The 9,258-nt window shown below is 44.9% G+C and overlaps 1 pseudogene; it reads right to left on the reverse strand.

Moving 5' to 3' along the window:
- Positions 1–4,281: 4,281 nt before the first annotated feature.
- Positions 4,282–6,266, reverse strand: LOC104998632 (annotated as a pseudogene).
- Between the last annotated feature and the right edge of the window lie 2,992 nt (positions 6,267–9,258).

Below are 9,258 nucleotides of genomic sequence, written 5' to 3' on the forward strand. Positions count from 1 at the left end.
GCTCTAGAGCACCTGGGCTTCCGTAGTTGTGGCTCTTGGGCTCTAGAGCACAGGCTCAGTAGTTGTGGTGCATGGGCTTGGTTGTTCTAGGACATTTGGGATCCTCTGGGACCAGGGATCAAACCCACACCTCCTGCATTGACAGGTAGATTCTTCACCACTGAGCCACCAGGGAAATCCCTCTTCTATTCATCTTAATGTTCCCTGACCTAGTCTATACCCTTTGTTGGCCATAGTGCTCAATAAATATTTGTCAAGTAGAACTAAATATCATCTCTTCAAGTTAATCAGATGCCACCTCCCAAGAAGTATTCTTCTCCTGGGTCATTTATTCTGACTTTAATTCCCATGCCTTATCTTGGCATGCCTTCACAATGGACTTTCAATCCACTTTTCTTCCTGTCATGCATGCTGTAAATGGTTTGTTGCAGAACTATTTATAATAGTGGGAAAATTGAAAATGACCTAATGTCCAACTGCAGTAAAATGGCTGAATAATTTATGATGCACTCATAGATTGATAATAGCCATCACTTACCCGTGCTTATGATGCCATGTATTGTTCTAAGTGCTTTTCATATAATTAACTCTTTTAATCTTTAGAACCACTTTGTGAGGTAGATATTATTATTCTCATTTTAGAGATAAGGAAATAGAGCTAGAGAGGTTAATTAATTTGTCCAAAGTCACACAGTTAGGAAGTAGTAGTCAGGATTCACACTCAGGCAGCCTGACTTCAGAGTCAGTATTCTCAGCCACTAAACTAAACTGTCCCTCATACAGACAACAAACAGAGCAATAAACCACTAATAACTTGCCTAAGAATATTTGCCTTTCATCTACTAAGGGCTGAAATGAATGAATACATTTATTGTTCAATATACATGGGAAATATATTCTAAGTGGGGTAGAAAAGCAGCATATTCCTTATATGCATTATGATCTCAACTATGGAAAGAACACTGTACAGGAATTACCTGGGAGAAAACAGTCCTAAAGTTTCATTCATTCTGCTTGTGGTTGATGGGATTACGATTTTCCCCACTTGCTTCATATATATATATACACGCACACATATATATACATACATATACTTTTATTTTTTTTTTTATGGCTGTGTTGGGTTGTCATTGCTGTGCATGGGCTTTCTCTAGTTGCGGTCAGTGGGGGCTACTCTCTAATTGCAGTGTATGGGATTCTCATTTTGGTGGCTTCTCTTGTTGCTGAACATCAGTTCTAGGGTTCAGTAGTTGCATCTCCTGGGCTCTCGAGCACAGGCTCAATAGTTGTGGTGCATGGACTTAGTTGCTCCCGGCATGAGGGATCTTCCTGATCCAGGGATCGACCCATGTCTCCTGCATTGGCAGGCAGATTCTTTACCACTGAGCTGCCAGGGAAGCCCCCTTCCTGCTTGCTTCTTTACACTTGTCTCACTTTTCTAAATTTCCTAAAGCAAGCTTTATCTGTAAAATGAGGGGGAAAATACTACTAAAAATCAGTGTTTAAAAACGTGAGGCCATATAGAGGCAGCTTTGGGATGGATCACTAATAGGTATCAAACACTTGTTTTTTTCTCCAAAACCATTTGTTAATTTCAAAAAGTTTCATTAGCCCACAAACAAGCTCTCTTCTTCAAAACCTGCCCATTCCTGCAGGCTATTCTGACAGTCATCCTCGAGTCATAAATACACAGGAGGCAGCTTCCACTTTGGGTCTGGAAGAAGTCTCTCAGGAAAAGCCAATTTCCTGGATCTCTTTGAGGGAATTTATTACAAGCATCTGTGATTCTTTTACTGCTCCTTTGACCCTGTATTTCCTGCCGTTGCTGGTGCATCTAGTCTCCTGGGCATAGCTTTTGTATCTTGCCCCCAGGGCAGCAGTGCAACAGTGTGGGCTGCTGCAGCCAGTGACATGTCAGTAGTGGTTTGCTGGGTTTGTCTGGTCTTTGGTCTTTTGCAGCTCTGGGGACAGATGCAATATGAGGGACAGAGGCTTTAGTTTCAAGGCACAGCTCAGTACTCACTAGTGGGCTTTAAGCAACTCACTTTACCCCAGAGCCTCAGTGTTCTCATCTCTAAATGGGGTGATAAAGAGGCAAGTCTCTCTCACAGGTTACTGTGAATCTGAAGAGGGCTCAAGTGGGAGAATGTATATGAAAGCCATTTGCAAATATAGTGGTCCATAGTCATGTGAATTTTTCTTTTTTCCTTCCTTCCTTCCCTGCCTCCTAAGATCATGCAGCCACTAAGCCACTGCTGGCTCTACCAGCCATTTCCCTGTCTTGTGGCTGCAGTCTTCCCATGAGGCTTGTCTCTGGTGTTCAGCCTTTGCTCTCTAGTGTTCTTCTCCTCTGGCCCACTCCATGCTCCACTAATCCTTTCCTGTAGGGACAGTAGGAAGTCCCTGGGATATTAGAGTGCTGTTACTCTATTTCTGATTGGGTTTCAGAGACTTAGCTGTGTCTGGGTATCTTCATCTTTGAAGCTGGTAGCACCGAGACTCAAGGTAGGGGGTGCAGACAGACCACAGAGCAGTTCTTTGACCTTGAGCCTACCTTTATAATGGACAATAGGTGCTGAAAGCATTGAGGAGGGAGGGCTATTTAAGAGTCTTGATGAGCATCTACAGCGGGGCGAGGAAGAAGGGTTTAGAAGGGCATTTTGAGGTGCCCGTGTCTCCTCCCCTCACAAGTCTTTGTAATAACATCAACCTCCAGTTGAAGAATGCTATGAGAATACTTTGTGTGAGTGGATCATTGCAGATGAATGTTAAAAGCAGGGGACGCATTATTTGCATTAGCCAGTAAGTTGCCTAAACTAATGACTGAGAAAGGCATGACTTAAAATATTATTCATGGGCAAAGGCTGACATCAGTAGGGGGCAGGAAGCTGAGATGGTGTCCAAATGGAAAGTAGGTATCTATACTTCTAAGGAATACACTTTCAAGAAAAAAGAAGGCAGAATGCCAAAGAATTGATGCCATTGAACTGTGGTACTGGAGAAGACTCCTGAAAGTCCCTTGGACAGCAAGGAGATCAATCTTAAGAGAGATCAATCCTGAATATTCATTGGAAGGACTGATGCTGAAGCTGAAGTTCCAGTATTTTGGTCATCTGATGCACACAGATGACTCACTGGAAAAGTCCCTGATGCTGGGAAAGATTGAGGGCAGAAGGAGAAGAGGGTGTCAGAGGATGAGATGGCTGGATGGCATCACCAATGCAATAAGCATGAACTTGGGCAAACTCTGGGAGATGGTGAGGGACAGGGAGGCCTGGCATGCTGCAGTCCCTGGAGTTGCAAAGAGTTGGACACGACTGGGTGACTGAACGACAACAACAAAGGAAAACACGCTGTCAAAGCAGGAGCCCCAGAGACAATGAGTAGGAAAGCCTCATAAATAGACTGGGGAGGATAGGATCACCTCCCATCCAATGGTCCAGCCTCTTGCCTCTCACTTCTTGATGAGAAGGCCCCAAGTGAAGACACAGCAACCTTGAGAGAGCAGTTCCCAAAGGAAATAACTGACTGCTCCCAGTCTAGAAATTTGTCAGGGTACTCCTTCTTGCCTGCTCATCTGCTCAGAGTCCCAGGATCTTCTTGGGCTTATGTCATCTGTGGTCATCCCAGTCCTGCAAACCAAGAAACCAGAGTGAGTCTGTCCCTTGATTTTTTGATAACTTGGCTAGAGTTCTGGTGAAGAGAACCTCCTGGAAAAGCCTCTCACCTGTTTCTTGTTCTTGGTTTCTAAATAGTACTGACAAAAAAGTGATGCCGAGGACAGAAATGGTGAAGGCTTTCAATGTGTTCAGAAGTGGGTTCAAATTCCGGCTCTGCCATTTTCTTTCTTTTTTTTTTTTTTTTTTTTTTTTTTTTGATATGTTGGAGTTTATTACCTTTTAAAATTGTACAAATAGTGCATGTGCATGAGTTAAAAAACATAAGGGAAATGTAGGGAGTTAAAAAAGAAATACAAAAGAAATTCAAAACATGAGACAAAAAAATTCCATTCTGCAAATCAAAATAAAAAGATATTTTACATACTAAAAAAGTGTTATTCCAATATATTCAGAAGTCTTTTTGATTAGGAACACAGCACAAGACTTTCTGCAACTATTCATTGACAGGTCAGATCCCGTCTCACTGAATATAGGATGGACCACGACATTTCTTACCAGCCACAGGCAGGTGACATAAATGGATGCGGGTATGGTACCGTGTCTGTGAGGTGTTACAATAAATAAATGCTTTACTAGCCGTTCAATAATGTCAGCAGTGGACGTCACCATTTCAACCTTCAATAGGGAGACCCCATCTCCAGTTCCTTTTTCTTTCTGGTGACTTTCAATGAAGGTTTTTCACACTTAGAAGAAGAGAGAACACAACAATATTTGAGATGCAGTGTAAAAAGGCAAAATGCTACACTTGAAAAACCACGGGTGGGGCAACACAAGATCTTAAAGCCTTTTCGAAAAGGATCTACTATTCACATGCCCACGATTTTGTCTTATGTCTGAACACTGTTGTAGGAAAAGGGCCCGAAGCACAGTGGATACCACTGATGCAGGGCCTTCAATACCAGGACTCTGGCTGCCTCTGCCAGCATATCTGACTCTATGCCAACTGCCCACCTTCTATGAATCAGTGCACTACTTTTTCCTGCTTTAAAATTTTATTTCATTATTTTTTATTGAGATATAATTGATAAATAACATTTTATTAGTTTAAGTTGTATCACATAATGACTCTATATTTGTATGTATTTTGAAATGGTCACCACAATAAGTCTACATAAGTTAACATCCTTCACTATACATAGTTAACAGATTATTTTTTTATCAGATGAAGTTTTAAGGTCTATTCTTCTCCTTCTGTGGTTAAATAATTAAGCAGAAATACAGCTTTTACAATTGACTGTTTATTCGCTCATATTTGTGAGGTTGAAATGTTTCCTTTGATGATTTGAAGGGACTGAACAATGTGCCCTGACCTGGAGGCACGTGGAGCCCGACTGCTGTGACTGGACCACACCTGTCATCTCAGAAGCTCCAACACACTCCAGAGACGACCATCCTGTGCGGACCAGGGTGGATGCTGGTACAGACGGGGCGCCTGAGTCCTGGCTCTGCCCCTGCCAGCTGTGGGACTCTGGACCAGTCACTCACCCTCAGTCTTCCCTGCCAGTGGGGACAAGGACAGTACTACCTCCCGGGACTGCTGCCCTTGCCGCCCTCAGAAGTTAGGGTTTGTCATTAAATCATGCCTGACATGGAGACACTCTGGCTACAATAAACAAAAATGAACCAAGTCACCCTTATTCAGAAATGTGGAACTCTTACGTAGTTTTCATCCTCTGCCAATTTATACCTAGAAAATGTTAACAGGTTTTACATAATAAAATGTGCCTGACAAATTCACGTAATTAGGAGAAATAAAACTATAATCACTCTCATATTTTCTGAATTTAACTTTGTATCTACTTGAAGGAAGGCTCCATATTTAACTACTTCACTATTAACAGTTTCATTTTCAAAGACTTACTTTAACAAAAGTCTTACTCATAATCCTAAAAGTGGTTTTTCACTGTCCTGCTTTTCTTCAGCTTCATTTTCAGATCCTGCTTCAGATTCAGGAGGAGAATAAAACTGACCATCAGAAAGACCCCCAGGAATCAGCACCGTCCTCTCCGAGGCATCCTGAACTATCAAGAGTCTGTTTTCTTCTTCTGCCTCTTGAGGTAACACTTTGAAGTTCAGGAACCATGTCTCGATCCAGGCAAGGATGAAGGAAATGATGGGCAGCACATAGCCAAAAGCCCCTTGTGAGAAAAGCTTTGAGAGGATCACTTTTGCTAATAAAAAGGCACTGGTCACTGCTGTTGTCAACGCTATGTCCCACCACTGCATATGCAAGTATTAACACTTTAAATCGAAAAACTGCCAAAAGAAATATATCAAAATAAGAAGAGTAGTAATCATACTGCACCACCTCTTTCTCTAACCTCTCTAATGGAGGTGTTCTCAATACCTCCATTCACATTTAACTCTATTATCCACAGTAATGTTACAAATAAGAGGTCAAAGGTGACAGACAAACAATCAGAAAGTCCTCCTGACATCAGATATGCCCTTCTTCTCCCTTCCTTCATAGGACTCGATCCTGGCCATGAGCTGCGTGGGGTTGATGGAGTGGACATCGCGCACAGAAGCGTGTGAGCTCTGACTCCCTGTGAGCGTATTCACCATGTCTTCTGGCAGGGGGTTCATCCTGCAGGAGGGTTAAAGGAGCCTCTCTCCAACTTCACCATCCCTCGAGGGGAGAGATCTGTGAGTGTCCTGGAGTCTCCAGCAGAGGCCGGGGTTGGCAGTGGCCTGCGGCAGGGTCTGGGGCACTCTGGCTCTGCCATTTTCAAGTGACTTCAATTTCCTCATCCATAAAATAGGGCTAAGGCCACCACATATCTTATGATGAGGAGAGATAATATAGTAAGCAAAGTGCTTTTGCTCCCCAAATGGTAGCTATTGTTTGCATGTCTTTTTCTCATTCTCTCTGTCATTGCCCTTATGGCAGAAAGCAAAGAGAACTAAAAAGCTTTTTGATGAAAGTGAAAGAGGAGAGTGAAAAAGCTGGCTTAAAACTCAGCATTCAAAAAACGATCATGGCATCTTGTCCTGTCACTTCACGGCAAATAGATGGGGAAACAATGGAAACAGTGAGAGACATTATTTCCGTGGGCTCCAAAATCACTGCAGATGGTGATTGCAGCCATGAAATTAACAGACACTTGCTCCTTGGAAGAAAAGCTATGACAAACCTAGTTGTTGTTGTTCAGTTGCCCAGTTGTGTCCAACTCTTTGCAATCCCATGAATTGTAGCACACCAGGTCTCTCTGTCCTTCACCATCTCTTGAAGTTTGCCCAAGTTCACATCCATTGTATCAGTGATGCCATCCAGCCATCTCATCCTGACTCCCTCTTCTCCTTCTGCCCTCAATCTTAGATAGCGTATTAAACCTAGACACCATATTAAATACCTACACAGTGTATTAAAGAGCAGAGACATTACCTTGCTGACAAAGGTCCATATAGTCAAAGCTATGGTTTTTCCAGTAGAGATTGATGGATGTGAGTTGGACCATAAAGAAGGCTGAGTGCTGAAGAATGCTCAGATGCTTTCGAACGTATTGGAGAAGACCCTTGGACTGCAGGGAGATTAACCAGTCAATCCTAAAGGAAATTAGTCCTGAATATTCATTGGAAGGAGTAATACTGAAGCTCTAATACTTTGGCCACCTGATTCGAAGAGCCGACTCCTTGGAAAAGACCCCGATGCTGGGAAAGATAGAAGGCAGGAGGAGAAGGGGACACTTAAGGACGAGATGATTGAATGGAATCACTGACTCAATGGACATGAGTTTGAGCAAGCTCTGGGAATTGTGGAAGGACAGGGAAGCCTGGCACGCTGCAGTCCATGCACTCTCAAAGAGAGTCGGACACAACTGAGCAACTGAACAACTGTCATTGCCACAGCTCCTATTATATCTCCAGCGTCCAAGCTGGTCTCCATGCTCCACACTTTAGTCTCTGATCCTGCCATCCATTTTCCAGGATGTTCACTGGGAGAGAAATAAGTGTAAAATACAAAGAGGTATGTCATCCTCCTGCACAAAAATTTTAGGTTTCCAGTTTTTTCAGAATAAAGACAATTGTAGCAGCCTCCCAGATACAGGTTTAAGAGTTTCTCTGTTTCTACTCATTAACTCATATTATGATGAGTATCTTCTCAATGCCAGATGAAAACAGACTGAGGTGCTTACACAAGAGTGCTGGCTAGTTGGTCTAGAGATTTGAATTCACTCTGCTTGTCACCCCCTCCAACTGGAGCTCTTTGTACTGAGCAATAATGCATCCTTGGCAGATGGGAAGGGACAGCAGTGACAACAGAAGGGGTCCAGTGGGCTGGGGAAAGCAGTGTTTGGAAGGATGTTGGGGATGAGATGACCACCCCCTCTTTCCCAGGATGGTGGTGGGGAGAGGACCACCGATTTGGAGAGAAAGTTCTGGGCCTGGGCTTCAAGCACTCTAGTGTGTACCTGACTTCTTTTCCCCAGAGGACAAGGACTACCTTCCACACTCCTTCCCTCCCCATACAAAGTCTAGCGCCAAGTGGGACCTCCATAGACCCTGGGGAGATATTAAAAAAATATTATTTTATATTGGAGTAAGTGTCTGCACATAACTAAGCAACTAATACTTTCACTATAGCCGATTAACAATGTTGTGTGATAGTTTCAGGCAGACAGCAAGGGACAGCATCCATACACACCCATGTATCCATTCGATGGGGAGAAGATTATGGCCTCTGGTAGTCACATCTTTTCTACGGGGACTGCAGTGGTGGCCGCAGGCCGCTTATGCCCTCCTACAGGGCAGAGTTCTGTTTTAGGCAAGTGGGCCCCTGGGATGGTCAGGGTGGGGCGACGACGTTTGCTCAATAAGTGGTCTCCTCTCGCCTTCTCCCAGCAGCCCTAGATCAGCTTCAGTGGAGGAAGGATCCTCACTCCCTTTTCCACCCTACTGGAGTCCTCCTGCCCACCAGCCTGCAGACGGCTTGAGGTGGATATGGCCATGGGCAGGGACTCACCGACCCTCCTGTTCTGTACCTGCAGTGAGTGGGAGGTTCTTGCCATACCCTGTGAAATAGATTTTGTTGTTTCATATTTTGCATAAGGCTTCAGAGCAGTTGAGGGACTTGCTCAGGGTAACACAACCGGTCAGTAGCAGAGGCGAGATTTATAGTCTCTGCCTGCTAGGACAGTGCTGGCTTCAACTCTGCAGGATCAGACGTTTAGGGACCTTGCCCCTCCGCGTTGCCCCTCCTCCTCGGCCCGCCCTCGCCGTGGGAGGGGGAGGGGAGCAGGATCCCAGCATCACTCCGGGGTTAGGTACACCACCTAACTAAGCACCCCTAATCCCGCAGCCCCCTCGCTAGCGACCTCTGAAGGGCTTGGCGGATTTGGGGCGCGGTGTGGCGAAGGGACCCACCCCGTCTGCCCGACTATTTGCATAACGGAGACTGCTCGTTTCCCCCGCCCCTTCGCCGCACTCTTCCCGCGTACCCTCCACCCCTCATCTCCCGGCCCCTCTACTCCTCCCCAACAGACCCTCCTTCAGGGACTCCCAGCTCCCGGGCTGTCAGGCCGCCGCCGGGGGCGGCGTCCGGAGGCATCCCAGGGAGGGGAGTCCTAGGCAAGGCCAG

Source organism: Bison bison, unplaced genomic scaffold, assembly GCF_000754665.1.
Source record: "Bison bison bison isolate TAMUID 2011002044 unplaced genomic scaffold, Bison_UMD1.0 scf7180017864333, whole genome shotgun sequence".
NCBI lineage: Eukaryota > Metazoa > Chordata > Mammalia > Artiodactyla > Bovidae > Bison > Bison bison.